Consider the following 16,667-nt stretch of genomic DNA (forward strand, 5'->3'; position numbering starts at 1 on the left):
CTGGATCATTTAAAGTATGTTGGAATAATCCAACAGAACAAGGGGAAGGTGTTCCTGATCATACAGTCATCAATAACAAGCACGTAAGTAATCATTCTGATAGTCATTTGTTCACTGTGATAAAAAGCAATGACCGTGGTAAACAGAGCCACAGGTGTTTGCTGTTTACTCCACTGTGAATTAATCCAGTGATATTTACTCATCATAGGTATGCTTTATCTTTAACCATGCACGTATAATTTTAGGATAAAATATGAATATTGTTAATAATACCACAGCAAAATCAATGGAAACTAGTACCTTCAGCTTCAGTTAACTACTGATATGTGTTAATGTAACCTTTTTAACACTCAAAACTGCTCCTCAACTTTTTTGTGTTGTCATTCAGATTTGATATTCTGGTGACCACTTTTGAGTTGCTGATTATCTTAGTCCAAAGTCCTTACATGAGGGAAAGGAAATACATTTCAAGTGAGATGCAGTAAAATGGCAGTGACCCTTTAAACAAGAGCTATTCGCCCAGAAGCAAAATAAATGAATAGGACTATGCTTCCACTGTGACGTTGTACCATAAATAATTAAACACTCATTGTTTGTACTGAAGCTCTCACTCAGCCAGCAGCTATATTCATCTCAGCTTCTATAATGCTCTTAATAAGCATCACATAACATTTATCTCAAAATAATCAATGTGAATAATCAATGACAATGCTTTAAGGGAAATTGTACTGCCATTGAATTATTATTAATCTGTGTTCGCTGTGTGTTTCAGGCTCTATTTTGTGTTAAGATGTTGCAGTTTTACCTACATGAATTCTCTCTACTACATTTCTACACTTCTATACTCCGTGATTGTAGACCTCACCATAAAGGTCTTTTGACAGCCCTACTTCTGCAGGAAAGGTAAAAGGAAATTTCACAACTAAAGTGCATTGTGGATCATGCTGATTTTATTCGTCGAACAACATTACTAACCATTCATAGAAAATATATGAGTCAAAAAACTGACTTTCTCACCAGTGTCTGACTTATTTGAGTTCTGTCCTTCCCTAGAGGGCTGATTGAATTATAGCTGCCTTAGAAAAAAACATTAACACCCCAATGAAGTGATGCTGCAGTTTTCCATTTTCCCTTATTATTTTGTCCCACCACAAACTTGTTTTCCGTTCTTTTCAGGAAATTTCTCTTTCAATAAGATTATCAAATAAGTACTTTTCTCCCCTTTGAGCCTTAGCAGGACAACCTCTTTTCAACCTCCCTTTAAATATCACATCTCAGCTTAGGTACAAGATTACTGGTGTTGAATTAAGAGATGATTAGATATAGGCTGGAAGGGACAATATATTTCTACATGGTGACTAAGCACTAGAATTTTGAATTTAGGTTTGTCTGTGCTTGAATCAGCAAACTCTTGAACGCCTTTTCTCACACGTGTTAAATGCGGTCATACTGGGACACAAGATTTGGGTCATGCAGTTTGTTTTTGATCCCAGCAGCTAGATCTGCACACATTTTAGAAGTTATTTGGGCTCTGATACATCTTGTCATAATCACTGCTGTGACTGGCTATAAAACACAATTTAATGGGGTAGTTGAACATTTTGGGTTTATAAACTTTCTTGCTGAAAGTTAGATGAGTCTATCAGTTCCAATATCATGTCTGTGTACTAAGTAATGAGCCAATGAACCAAAGAAAAACTGTTAGCTGGGCTCCATCTGTGTTCAAACATACGCCTACAAGCATTAATCACATGTTGTATCTTGTTTGGTAATTCTGTTTACAGAAATGTTGAAAAATGACAATTTGTGGTTTTAGAGGGAATTAGAAGCTAAAACTGCATATCCACCAGCAACAGTTTATCCTTCCACACCCGTGTGAAGCCTCTTCACTGCTGTCATGTCAATCTCTGTGATAACAAGGGACACCATTCCTGTGTATTGTTCTGCAAGAATAGCAAATAACACCCAAAATCCCATCAAGCAAATAACTGCAGTTTCTAAATCCTGTAAGATTTGAAAAGGCCAAGGTCAGCCAGTCTTATGTCTGACCATTTGCCTACCCAAGATCTGCATGTAACACAAGGACTGAAAACCAGGAAAATAAATAAAATATCTGTTTAAATAAATCATTTTTAAAGACCCATTTCAGCATAAATTTATAAAACAAGATGGGTTATACGGGATAAAACAGATAAACATTGGCCAAGGCCGTCATGTCATATTTGTAGATGTGCTAATAACAAAGCTGTTTAGCCAGTACATCCCTGGATAAGAATATTCCTTAAAATGTTGAACCAGAGAAATAACTATTTTATCCTCCTCATATACAGTACTGTGCAAAAGTCTTGAGTTTTTCCTCATTTCTTTATAGTTTGCCTGCAAAGAGCCAGATTTTGTAGTCATTTTTTCAGAATCAGAATCAGAATCAGAAAGGGTTTTATTGCCAAATGTTGAGCGGGTTTACAACATTAGGAAATTGCTGCGGTGCTTCAGTGCAAACATACTGTTATAAATTAAGCTTAAATAGACATGAAAATAAAAATGAGAATAAGAATTAAAAGTGCTAAGTAGATAGATAGATACAGTGGGGCAAAAAAGTATTTAGTCAGCCACCGATTGTGCAAGTTCCCTCACTTAAAATGATGACAGAGGTCAGTAATTTGCACCAGAGGTACACTTCAACTGTGAGAGACAGAATGTGAAAAAAAAATCCATGAATTCACATGGTAGGATTTGTAAAGAATTTATTTGTAAATTAGGGTGGAAAATAAGTATTTGGTCACCTCAAACAAGGAAAATCTCTGGCTCTCACAGACCTGTAACGTCTTCTGTAAGAAGCCTTCCTGTCCCCCACTCGTTACCTGTATGAATGGCACCTGTTTGAACTCATCATCTGTATAAAAGACACCTGTCCACAGCCTCAAACAGTCAGACTCCAAACTCCGCCATGGCCAAGACCAAAGAGCTTTCGAAGGACACCAGGAAAAGTATTGTAGACCTGCACCAGACTGGGAAGAGTGAATCTACAATAGGCAAGCAGCTTGGTGTGAAAAAATCAACTGTGGGAGCAATCATCAGAAAATGGAAGACATACAAGACCACTGATAATCTCCCTCGATCTGGGGCTCCACGCAAGATCTCATCCCGTGGGGTCAAAATGATCATGAGAACGGTGAGCAAAGATCCCAGAACCACACGGGGGGACCTGGTGAATGACCTGCAGAGAGCTGGGACCAAAGTAACAAAGGTCACCATCAGTAACACACTACAACGGCAGGGAATCAAATCCCGCAGTGCCAGACGTGTTCCGCTGCTGAAGCCAGTGCATGTCCAGGCCCGTCTGAAGTTTGCCAGAGAGCACATGGATGATACAGCAGAGGATTGGGAGAATGTCATGTGGTCAGATGAAACCAAAGTAGAACTTTTTGGTATAAACTCAACTCGTCGTGTTTGGAGGAAGAAGAATACTGAGTTGCATCCCAAGAACACCATACCTACTGTGAAGCATGGGGGTGGAAACATCATGCTATGGGGCTGTTTTTCTGCCAAGGGGACAGGATGACTGATCCGTGTTAAGGACAGAATGAATGGGGCCATGTATCATGAGATTTTGAGCCAAAACCTCCTTCCATCAGTGAGAACTTTGAAGATGAAACGAGGCTGGGTCTTCCAACATGACAATGATCCAAAACACACCGCCCGGGCAACAAAGGAGTGGCTCCGTAAGAAGCATTTGAAAGTCCTGGAGTGGCCTAGCCAGTCTCCAGACCTCAACCCCATAGAAAATCTGTGGCGGGAGTTGAAAGTCCGTGTTGCTCGGCGACAGCCCCAAAACATCACTGCTCTCGAGAAGATCTGCATGGAGGAATGGGCGAAAATACCAGCTACTGTGTGTGCAAACCTGGTAAAGACCTATAGTAAACGTTTGACCTCTGTTATTGCCAACAAAGGTTATGTTACAAAGTATTGAGTTGTATTTTTGTTATTGACCAAATACTTATTTTCCACCCTGATTTATGAATAAATTCTTTACAAATCCTACCATGTGGATTCATGGATTTTTTTTTTCACATTCTGTCTCTCACAGTTGAAGTGTACCTCTGGTGCAAATTACTGACCTCTGTCATCATTTTAAGTGGGGGAACTTGCACAATCGGTGGCTGACTAAATACTTTTTTGCCCCACTGTATATACATGATATATACATGATATATACATGAGTGCAGGTGGTGATCAGTGCCAAACATGGAATGATGCAGTGAACACAGCATAGGGTCATGTGTTAGTGGTGGGAACAGTTATACGGTTATTGTTCATGTGTCCAACAGCAGAGGGGAAGAAACTGTTCTTATGGCGAGAGGTTCTGGTGCGAATGGACCGGAGCCTCCTGCCTGAGGGGAGCAGGTCAAACAGACTGTGTCCAGGGTGAGAAGGGTCAGCTGTGATCCGAGCTGCACGCCGCAGTGTCCTGGAGGTGTACAGGTCCTGCAGAGATGGGAGTCTGCAGCCAATCACCTTCTCAGCAGAGCGCACAACACGCTGCAGTCTCTGTTTGTCCCTGATAGTGGCTCCAGCGTACCACACGGTGATGGAGGAGGTGAGGATGGACTCGATGATTGCAGTGTAGAATTGCATCATCGTCCGTGTTGGCAGGTTGAATTTCTTCAGCTGCCTCAGGAGGTACATCCTCTGCTGGGCTTTCTTAATGACAGAGGTGATGGTGGGCTCCCACTTCAGGTCCTGGGTGATGGTGGTACCCAGGAAGCGGAATGAGTCCACAGAGGTGATGGGGGTGTCAGTCAGGATGATGGGGGGGAGTGGAGCTGTGTGCTTCCTGAAGTCCACAATAATCTCCACTGTCTTCTGGGCATTCAGCACCAGGTTGTTGTGGCTGCACCAGGACACCAGACGTTCAACCTCCCTCCTGTAGGCAGACTCATCCCCGTCCGAGATGAGTCCAATAACGGTGGTGTTATCTGCAAACTTGATTAGCTTGACAGACTGGTGGGTGGAGGTGCAGCAGTTAGTATACAGGGAGAAGAGCAGGGGAGAAAGAACACAGCCCTGAGGGGAGCCGGTGCTGATGGTCCGGGAGTCCGAGACATTCTTTCCCAGCCTCACATGCTGTTTCCTGTCCGTCAGGAAGTCAGTGATCCACCGGCAGATGGGATCAGGCACATTCATCTGGGAAAGCTTGCCTTGGAGATGATCTGGAAGGATGGTATTGAAGGCAGAGCTGAAGTCCACAAACAGGATCCTGGCGTAGGTTCCTGGGGAGTCCAGATGCTGCAGGATGAAGTGTAGGGCCATGTTGATGGCGTCATCTACAGACCTGTTGGCTCTGTATGCAAACTGCAGGGGGTCCAGGAGGGGGGCCGTGAGGGTCTTGAGATAGGAGAGAACCAGGCGCTCAAAAGACTTCATGACCACAGATGTCAGAGCCACGGGTCTGTAGTCATTTAGTCCAGTGATCCTAGGTTTCTTGGGGACAGGGATTATGGTAGAGGACTTGAAGCAGGCAGGCACATGACATGCCTGCAGTGAGGAGTTGAAAATGCCAGAAAACACTGGGGCCAGCTCGTTTGCACAGTGTCTGAGGGTGGCAGGAGACACACCGTCTGGGCCGGGAGCTTTTCGAGCATTCAGACTCTTAAACTGCTTCCTCACATCTGCCTCATGAATATGAAGAGTTGTGGTGGGAGGAGGTGGTGTGAAATCCTCTTTTGTGTGGGGTGAGGAGGGGGGTGTTGTAGGTGAAGTGTTTGAAGGTGGTGATGGCTCTATGGAGGGGGGAGAGGGGGGGGAATGAGTGTCCAAAGTGTCTCTATTGTTGGGGCCGTTGGAGGTGTGAAGGCTGCCTGATGGCTCGTCAAAACAGCAGTAAAAGTCGTTGAGAGTGTTGGCCAAGAGCAAGTCATCAGTGGAGTGGGGTGTTTTAGGCTTGTAGTTGGTGATATTCCTAAAACCTTTCCACACAGAGGCCGAGTCATTCTTTGAGATCTGCTGCTGCATCTTCTCAGAGTGCTGATGTTTAGCAACGTCCACTTCTTTAGTGAACCTGTACTTGGCCTCTCTGTAGCAGTCCTTGTCTCCGCTTCTGAACGCCTTTCTCTTTTCCAGCCACAGCTTTTTGAGTTTAGGAGTAAACCAGGGTTTGTCATTGTTATAACTCACCCTGGTGCGTGATGGCACAATGCTGTCCTCACAGAAGTGGATATAGGAGGTGACAATGTCCGTAAACTCGTCCAAGCTGTTAGAAGCAGCCTTCATTGTGTCCCAGTCTGTAGACTCCAAACACGTGCGAAGCTCCTCCACAGCCTCGTTGCTCCACAGTTTTTTGGTCCTCACGACAGGTTTGGAGAGCTTCAGCCTCTGTCTGTACGCGGGGATTAGGTGGATCGTGACGTGGTCAGAAAGTCCGATTGAAGCGCGGGGCACCGCACGATAGGCCCCGCTGATCGTGCTGTAACAGTGGTCTAATGTCCTCTCCTCTCTGGTCGGGCATTTAATATACTGCTTGTATTTGGGAAGCTCATGGCTCAGATTGGCTTTGTTAAAGTCCCCAAGAGCAATAATGAGAGAGTCCGGGAATGTCCGCTCCATGTGCAGTATCTGCTCCGCGAGTGTGCACTGAGCTGCCTGCGCATCCGCATCTGGCGGGATGTAAACAGCGGCCAGGATGAATGAAGCAAACTCCCGCGGAGAATAAAACGGTTTGCAGTGAATAAAAATGTATTCCAGAGAGGAAGAGCAGTGCTGAGCAATCACTGTTACATCTGTGCACCAGCCACTATTAATGTAGAAGCAGACACCTCCACCTTTGGTCTTACCAGAGTGAGAGGCCTGCCGGTCCGCGCGCAGCAGATGAAAGCCCTCCAGCTTGAGCGCGCTGTCCGGGATGTCCTCACAGAGCCACGACTCCGTAAAACATAAGACACAGGAGGAGGCAAAGTCTCTGTTCATGCTTCTCATCAGGGCCAGCTCGTCTATTTTATTCCTGAGTGAGCGTACATTGGAAAGGAAGTACCCTTAAGAAATAGTTCTCTGGGCTTGGATATTGACAGGCATAAAACTGTATTTTTGGACCAGCGAGGTGAATCTCTAAGAGCCACTAACCAAACATTTGGTATTGTATCCAGCGTTTCCTTAAATAATTTTGAGGAAACTGGAAAAATGGAAGACAAAAAAAGAAGAGGTCTAAAAACACTATGTACAGTAGGAACACTATCTGAAAGTCTCAGCAAAGACTGGACCAAGGACCTAAGAGATGCGTTGGGCCCTTTATTTCATTCATCTACTGTTCACTGAACGGTCATCACCACTCGATGAGGGTGGCTGTCAAGAAGCCATTCCTAAGGAAAGGAAACAGGGACAGAAGTCCCTGTGGAATCCCAAATTACATAAAAAATGCACTTAAAATTAGTGGCAACAGGCTTTATGGAGTCATGAATCCAAATTCTTGGCTGTAGACACACTGTATTGCGTGTCTACAGCCATCTATGTCATTGTTAGGGGCTGCATTTCAGTGGTGTTTGGGACCTCATGAAAATGAATGGAAATATGTAGACAGGAAAGTACCATCAGATTGTGATCCACTATGCAGTAATTTCTCATGCTTCGTTGCCTGTTTCTGCCACTGCCACTTTGTAAACAAATGTCACTCTCATCACCACTCGCTTGCCTCGATTTTGGGTCCTCATTCATTCCACAACACGACTGCTGCCCCAACCGTGACAATTTTCATGTATATTTGCATTTTTAAATAAATTGCTGCAACTATTTCCCATTTTCTTCCTGCAACATATAAGATGAGGGGGCGGCTCAAGACTTTTGCACAGTATTGTGAATTAGGTAATAAACCAAATATTATTATAATAAACCAACTTTGTATATATATATATATATATTATCTATTTACATGCTTCCATCTCCCGTTTCTGGTCGGTGACATCTTACTTTTCGACTCTTTTTCTCCCTCCTCGCGCTCACAGACACATAACGGGTATGGCAGTCCATTCTCCCTGCAGCACAGACTACACTGCCCATGAGGCTACATTCTTTAGGGCTATGCTTGTAACACTCTGCCTATTGCCTTCATATTAAATAATTTTTGTGAATATTTTTTGAAATATTTCTTCACGTCATTATGCGGGCCGCAAGTAGAGGTGACATGGGCTGCGAGACTGAGACACATACATGAGAACCTCTTAATGCGTGTTTTGTTTGGGTTTCCACTGGCGTGGACACCAAAAATATAGCGTTCATAGCCTTATGAAACAGGATAATACCGCCATGTAATCCATTCATTTCAACAAAGTAACTGTATTCTGAATACCATCTTTTAAAACAGTAACTGTAATGGAATACAGTTACTCATATTTTGTATTTTAAATATGTAACGACGGTACATGTATTCCGTTACTCCCCAACACTGCATATTTACCTTGTACAGTATAAGATATTTGGATGATTGCTAATGTGACCATGTCTGCAGCTTGGTTAACAAGGGTGTGGAGAAGGCCTCTTGTATAGTAGCATGTCCTTCTTCAGTTATAGTACCCTTTGATGTCTCGCACCCTTGGAAGGCCATGCGAGGGATCAAAGCTGGAACAGAATAATTTGTCCAGCATGCCTGTCAGTTTTAAGAAGATCTAAGCCATTTCATCTACAAACAAAGCACAACAAAGGTAACACAGAGTGAAAACTGCAATCATGAAAAAGTGGCATGCTTCTCACTGTAGTCTTTTATCAGATACTTCCATTGCCACAAGACATTAACATCATGGTTCTGCAATGGTGCATGGAGAGTCGTAGACAGGGTAATTACTCGAGAGCTATTTCAAGCTCCCTTTTTCCCTTGTCATATACAGTTAGGTGACTCTCGTTTTATTTCTTTATATGTTCCACCATCAACATATGGTTGTCAGTTTGCACAAAGTTATATAAAGCTTTGTCAAAGGGCACTGGTACTTTATTAGCCCATTTAAAATTGACAATTATTAATTCTTTGTGGATGCAAGAGGTAAAGGGTGAATTTCAGGAAGTAAGCATCTTATATTGGTTGTCACATTTGAGTGCATGCAGACTTCATGTCTGTTGTGCTTCAGTGATTACTGATTAGCACCCATTTATCATTTATTGTCAGGCTCACTTATTAACTCCTAGATTACAAAAATTACTCTGAGTAGGCTACAAGCTAATGATAATGGTCATGCTGTTTTCATTTTCAGATTTCAAAATGCAACGTTTCTTATCACTTTGAAAAACGCCTCGCAGATTAAGTTAAATGATAGTGTTAAAAGCAGACACCACAAGCACTTTAGGTTTTATATCACATTAACATAACAACTGGGGGGGGGGGTTGTATTGTTTATTTGCCCACTCATTACTGATTTCACAGTTAATGGAATGCTCCAACATAATAAGTTGTGGTATTTCCCACCAGCGAAAAGATGAAGTGAATATTTAGGTAGCTACAACTATAGTGTGTCTCTTCTATAAAGTCATGTCAGACTCAGATGAGTTGATAAACAAGAGTGACACATTCCACCCACATTTTCGCTTTGTAATTGTTCCCTTTGTATCTTTTTGTTTAGCAATGGTTAAATACTAACTCCACATTCTGTCTCTGCCTCCCTACACTTGAATTTTCAATGTAATTTGCCAAAAAAGGTGACAAATCAAAGTGTCGCTCTAGATGTATTTTTTTAAATACCCTAAAGTTCTTCTATTGGATTCAAGTGAGGCGGCATACCAGGCCAGATAGTTTTTACTTTTTTCAGTGTTTTTGTCAGTGTGAGTTGGATTGTGGAGTACTCCTTTTCTGCCAAGCTTCTGACAACAGAGAGTCATTGTTAGGAGGTGGTGGGTAGGTGTATTGTTGTTGTTTGGGTTTTTGTTTTCTTTTTGGTTATAGGTAGGCGAGGCAGGGCTTGATGGCATTCCAACACACCTGCGATGCATCGGACGTCATCAGTGAGCGCTTTTAGGGAGCAGAGTCACGGACGTCTGGTGTCGGAGTATTGTCGCTGTCATAAGTGGTAACGAGTTAGCACAGGCTGCATCTGTTGATTTTACGCTGTGGAGCTGTATGTTTTAAGGATCCACGTTTTGCCTGCTTCTCTTTGTCTTAGCCTGTTCCATCGCCTGCCCGCCTACCTAGGATTTTGTGTTGGCTAGTGTGGATCCGCGACGGAGTGCCACGTTTCATCAGGCTGCGATCACCGCAGCGGCTGTGGTTTGGGTGGTCAAGTAAGCTCTCCAACTCTCTCCGTCCACTTGTGTTTAACGTTCGGCTATCAACGGTACGCCATAAGCTCTGTTTTGTTCCTTGTTGTCAGGAAGCTCCGGTGCGTCTGCTGCCTACCTGCATGCCTCGGCTCCGTCTCATCTCCTCGGTGTTTATCTCCTGGCACATTTTTATCCATCACTGTATATAGCCCCTTCCCTTGTAAATATCCCCCCTACTCGTGTATATAAACTTGCATCACAAACTATTTTTGCGTCCGTGTGTGTGTTTCTGCCACGTAATCCATCTGTGTAATCCAGTACACCTGACAGAATACTCCGACCACTTTGATGGATTCGGCAGAACACACAGGTCCCGCGTCCGGCGATTTACTCCAGAAACACGAGGAGTCTTTGTCAAGCTTGTCTCGGCAGTTGGCGGCGTCCGAGCAATGGGCGGGCCGGGTTAATGAGACCCTGTCGGCCATTCAAGAGACTTTGGCTCGGTTAGTTCCTCCTACTGTTCCCGCTGCTCCTGCCCCCCCGCCCGTACCGTCTGCCTCACGGGGTTTGGGCTCTGTTCGTGACCCCGCTCCCCCGGCTCTGGTGCCTTTTACGGGAGAGTTGGGCCGTTGCGGGGGTTTTTTGATTCAGGTTTCTCTGCTTTTTCAGCGGTATCCCCAAGCGTTTTCCGATGATGCTTTTAAGATTTCTCATGTTATCGGTGCCCTTCGTGATCGTGCTTTGGACTGGGCCGAGTCTTATCTCGCTCTGCATCCCGTGGAGACTGTCACGTATGAGCAGTTTGTTCGGGATTTTAAGGCTGTTTTTCATCACCCCCTGCGCTCGGATGAGGCCGCGCGGCAACTGCACGGGCTCCGCCAAGGGGGCCGGTCGGTGGCGGAGTTTTCTATTGATTTCCGGGTTAAGGCCGCGGAGACGGGGTGGGGTGATGACGCGTTGCGCGGGGCTTTCGTCATCGGATTGAATGATCGCATGAAGGATGAGCTCACCACTCGTGACGAACCGGAGAGTTTCGAGGCTCTAGTTAATCTGGCTATTCGTATCGATAATCGCCTTCGCGAGCGTGAGAGGGAGAGGGGTGGCCGGTTCCGTGCTGGGAGTGGTGAGCGCACCGCGGGGCGCACAGTATCCCGTCCCCCTCCTCCTGGTTCGGCCCGCGCACGGTCTCCTCCGGCGCCCGCCGCTGAGGAGCCTATGCAGTTGGGTCGTACACGGCTGACGCTGGAGGAGCGTCGGAGGCGGTTTGAGGGACGATTGTGTTTGTATTGTGGCCAGTCGGGCCATTTTGTGTCCACCTGCCCGTTGCGGCCAAAAGGCGGTGCCCACCAGTAACGGTGGGGGTACTGGTGGGTGGCACTTCCTCTCTTTCCCAAATTCCCCGCATGCAGCTTCCTGCTATCGTGAACGCCGCTTCTGGCACTTTCTCCACTAACGCACTTTTGGATTCTGGCGCTGAGCAGAATTTTATTGACGGCGGTCTCACGCGGCGTCTCGGTATTGTGACGAAACCCCTGCAGGTTCCCGTCTCCGTTGTGGCTCTCACCGGTCAGTTACTGCCCTCCGTCACTCATGAGACTGAACCGGTTTCATTGATTCTTTCTGGTAATCATCGTGAGGTTCTTCGTTTCTTTGTTTTTTCCTCTCCGGAGTCTCCCATCGTTTTAGGTTACCCGTGGTTCGAGCGTCATAATCCTCATATCAATTGGTCCTCCCGTCGCATTGAGAGTTGGAGTAGCCACTGCTTGTCTCACTGTTTACAGTCTGCTCTTCCGCCTTCGCCTGTCTGCTCGTCTAAGCTGGCGCCCGAGGAGGTGGATCTTTCGTCTGTACCTGAACAATATCATGATCTGGGGGCGGTTTTCAGTAAACGCTGTGCGCTCTCGCTTCCCCCCCATCGTCCTTATGATTGTGGCATTGAACTGTTACCTGGAGCTCCTTTGCCCACCAGCCGGCTGTATAACCTCTCTGGTCCGGAGAAGGCAGCCATGGAGAAGTATATTTCGGAGTCGCTGGAGGCGGGCCTGATTCGTCCATCGTCTTCGCCGTTGGCGGCGGGTTTTTTCTTTGTGGATAAGAAAGATGGATCTCTCCGACCCTGCATTGATTTTCGGGGTCTTAATGACATTACTGTGAAGAACAAATATCCTCTTCCCCTGATCTCTTCTGCTTTTGAACCTTTACAGGACGCGGTCGTTTTTACGAAGCTGGACCTTCGCAATGCGTACCATCTGGTGCGCATGCGCCAGGGAGATGAGTGGAAGACTGCCTTTAACACTCACCGTGGACATTACGAATATCTGGTAATGCCTTTTGGCCTGACGAATGCGCCGGCAGTCTTTCAAGCATTGATTAATGATGTGCTTCGGGACTTTTTGAATCGGTGTGTGTTCGTTTATTTGGATGACATCCTTGTTTTTTCGCGGTCTTTTGAGGACCATGTTCAGCAGGTGCGCAGCGTTTTGCAGCGCCTTCTGGAAAACAAACTCTTTGTGAAAGCGGAGAAGTGTGTGTTTCATGCTCATTCTGTGTCGTTCCTGGGCTATGTCCTTGCTAAGGGGCGCGTGGGGCCTGATCCTGGCAAAATCAGAGCGATTGCTGATTGGCCGACTCCTTCCTCGCGCAAACACCTGCAGAGGTTTTTGGGGTTTGCTAATTTTTATCGCCGATTTATTAAGAACTTCAGTCAGATCACCCTTCCGCTCACCCAGCTTACGTCCCCGGCTCGAGTTTTCAGTTGGTCTCCTGAGGCTGAGCAGGCGTTTGCTCGGTTGAAGGAGTTGTTTTGTTCCGCGCCCATTCTCGCCCACCCGGATGGTGCCAGACAGTTTGTGGTGGAGGTGGATGCTTCTGATGTGGGTGCGGGGGCGGTGCTGTCGCAGCGCTCGCCCGATGATGGCCGTCTCCATCCGTGCGCGTTTTTTTCGCGGCGGTTTTCTCCGGCTGAGCGGAACTATGACGTGGGTAATCGTGAGCTGCTGGCGGTTAAGCTGGCTTTGGAAGAGTGGCGTCACTGGTTGGAGGGGGTGGAACAGCCGTTTGTGGTTTGGACGGACCATAAGAATCGCTCTTACATTCGGAGTGCGAAGCGGCTTAACTCCAGGCAGGCCAGGTGGCAGCTGTTTTTTAGCCGGTTCCATTTTACGATCTCGTTTCGCCCGGGTTCTCGCAATGTTAAGCTGGACGCCTTGTCCCGTCAGTTTTCCCCCGCGTCTGAGTCTACGGGGGTGGTTCCGATCATCCCCTCGTCTTGCGTGGTGGGGGCCGTGACATGGGAGATCGAGAGCCTGGTGCGCCAGGCGCAGCGGCAGGATCCGGACCCGGGTTCGGGCCCGCCGGGTAAACTGTTTGTTCCGGCGGCCGTGCGCGCGCGTGTCTTGCACTGGGTGCACGCGTCTCGTTTTGCTTGTCATCCCGGCGTGCGTCGTACGGTTTCCCTGTTACGGCGCTTCTTTTGGTGGCCCGCTTTGGCGAGTGATGCCCGCGAGTATGTGCTGGCCTGTGACACTTGTGCGCGCAATAAGAGCCGTCATTTGGCCCCTCCCGGGTTCCTGCACCCCCTGCCTGTCCCTGGTCGACCTTGGTCGCATATTGCAGTTGACTTTGTTACCGGGTTGCCGCGTTCCGCTGGTCACTCTGTGATCCTCACCATTGTGGACAGGTTCTCCAAGGCGGCGCATTTTGTCCCTTTGTCTAAACTTCCTTCTGCCCTGGAAACTGCTCGCGTGCTCGTGGATCACGTTTTTCGGTTACATGGGATTCCTTTGGACATTGTGTCGGACAGGGGGCCTCAGTTTGTTTCTCGGGTGTGGAAGGCTTTTGGTACTGCTTTGGGGGTGGGGGTGAGCCTTTCCTCGGGCTATCACCCGCAGTCTAATGGACAGACTGAAAGGGCCAATCAGCAGTTGGAGTCCGCCTTGCGCTGTGTGGCCTCCTCTGACCCCGCTTCCTGGAGTGGTCATCTTGCTTGGATTGAGTATGCTTATAACTCTCTCACCTCGGCAGCTACTGGGTTTTCTCCGTTTGAGGTCTGTCTGGGATATCAGCCGCCGCTGTTTCCTTCTCAGGAGGCGGAGATTGCGGTTCCGGCCGTGCGGGATCATCTACGTCGCAGTCGGAGGATTTGGCGCCGGACTAAGGCGGCGCTGCTCCGGACCGTGTCTCAGACTCGCCGGGCTGCTGATCGGAGGAGAACGCCTGCGCCTCAATACACCGTGGGCCAACAGGTTTGGCTGTCCTCTGCAAATGTTCCTTTGAAGTGCGTGGCCAGGAAGCTTGCCCCTCGCTTCCTGGGTCCTTTCACCATCCAACACATCATCAATCCTGTTTCCGTGAGGCTGCAACTACCGGCCTCCATGAGGATTCATCCTACGTTCCATGTTTCTCAACTGCAGCCAGTTTCTCGCAGCCCGCTGTGCCCACCCGTGGAACCTCCTCCGCCCGCCCGGGTGGTGGACGGGGGTCCTGTCTATTCGGTCCGGCGGCTGCTGGATGTGCGCCGTCGTGGCCGAGGTTTCCAGTTTTTGGTGGACTGGGAGGGGTATGGCTCGGAGGAGCGCTCCTGGGTCTCTAGGGCCTTCATTGTGGACCCGGCGCTTATTGTGGATTTTTACAGGAGGCATCCTGACAAGCCTGGAGGACCGCCGGGTGGCGTTCCTTGAGGGGGGGATACTGTTAGGAGGTGGTGGGTAGGTGTATTGTTGTTGTTTGGGTTTTTGTTTTCTTTTTGGTTATAGGTAGGCGAGGCGGGGCTTGATGGCATTCCAACACACCTGCGACGCATCGGACGTCATCAGTGAGCGCTTTTAGGGAGCAGAGTCATGGACGTCTGGTGTCGGAGTATTGTCGCTGTCATAAGTGGTAACGAGTTAGCACAGGCTGCATCTGTTGATTTTACGCTGTGGAGCTGTATGTTTTAAGGATCCACGTTTTGCCTGCTTCTCTTTGTCTTAGCCTGTTCCATCGCCTGCCCGCCTACCTAGGATTTTGTGTTGGCTAGTGTGGATCCGCGACGGAGTGCCACGTTTCATCAGGCTGCGATCACCGCAGCGGCTGTGGTTTGGGTGGTCAAGTAAGCTCTCCAACTCTCTCCGTCCACTTGTGTTTAACGTTCGGCTATCAACGGTACGCCATAAGCTCTGTTTTGTTCCTTGTTGTCAGGAAGCTCCGGTGCGTCTGCTGCCTACCTGCATGCCTCGGCTCCGTCTCATCTCCTCGGTGTTTATCTCCTGGCACATTTTTATCCATCACTGTATATAGCCCCTTCCCTTGTAAATATCCCCCCTACTCGTGTATATAAACTTGCATCACAAACTATTTTTGCGTCCGTGTGTGTGTTTCTGCCACGTAATCCATCTGTGTAATCCAGTACACCTGACAGTCATCTTCTCAGCCACTATTCTGGTATATCCACAGGCATTTCATAGTGGCATCGATAAATGTTATTTCCCCAAAACCCTTTGCACACATACCCCACATCATCTGTACCTTACTATCAGTTAGATAGTAAGGTTGTATTAGTCCTGGCCAGGTTGAAGGCAAAAGTGCTGGACTCCAGCTGCGATGAGCAAACATATCATAAATGTATGAATGTATGATGTTATTCAACCAAAGAATGAGCTCCCAGTTTGGCCTGCAGTTTTCTACCAAAAAGCAAGCAAGTGCTTATTACTTTGCTGCTTATAATGTCTTTTGCACTGCGAGCTTTTACAGGAACTCTGGTTTCACTGTTGTCCCGAACGTGAACCACTTACCTGTTTTCAGACATTGCATTTCTTTTTATTATGGATCACTCAATAACAACATTAAAGCATCGCCTCATTGCTCTCCAGGCTTCTCACATCAAGAAATATGCACACAGGAAGTGTGTGCATATTTTTTTTTATCTGTTATCTTACCAATGTTTATACAATTATAAATCATGTTACCCCATTCGAATATTTAGTATGTTCTCCAGCATATATCGGCAAAACAAAGTAACTGCTTACAGTACTTTGCTTGCAGCTGCATTTAAGAAAGCTATTTTAAATCTGAATCTCTACAGGTGACCTGTAACCTGCATCTCAGTAAACTTTTTTTCTAATTTTATACGAGGTGTTCAGGGAAAAACATAAAAGCTCATTATATAAGGGAAGAACATTAAAAGTTTATTTATGAGTGACAAGAGGCCATTTATTAGATAATTAGCATTTTTATGTAAGTTCCTGGTGTAATTATCTACAATTTTTAGCTGCACTGAGATTAAAATTCCCTCCAACAGACCAACCACATACTGTCTTGTCTGTGGAGGTTCTCAGTCATCCAGGTCATCGTAGTCAAAGGAGCTTGCAAAGAAAAGCGTCTGGACTTCTTTAAGTTGCTTGAAGACGTTTCACCTCTCATCTGTCCAAAATGTGAACATTGGCATCCTCGAAAGAGTG

At 46.8% G+C, this 16,667-nt stretch overlaps 1 long non-coding RNA gene across 1 annotated transcript; it reads left to right on the plus strand.

Moving 5' to 3' along the window:
* Positions 1-14,800: 14,800 nt before the first annotated feature.
* LOC120728939 lies at positions 14,801-15,564 on the plus strand. Its single transcript, XR_005694825.1, has 2 exons — positions 14,801-15,319; positions 15,409-15,564. It is a non-coding gene; the product is annotated as an uncharacterized LOC120728939 (long non-coding RNA).
* The last annotated feature ends 1,103 nt before the right edge of the window (positions 15,565-16,667 follow it).

Source organism: Simochromis diagramma, unplaced genomic scaffold (assembly GCF_900408965.1).
Source record: "Simochromis diagramma unplaced genomic scaffold, fSimDia1.1 OVJJ01000302.1, whole genome shotgun sequence".
NCBI classification, from domain to species: domain Eukaryota; kingdom Metazoa; phylum Chordata; class Actinopteri; order Cichliformes; family Cichlidae; genus Simochromis; species Simochromis diagramma.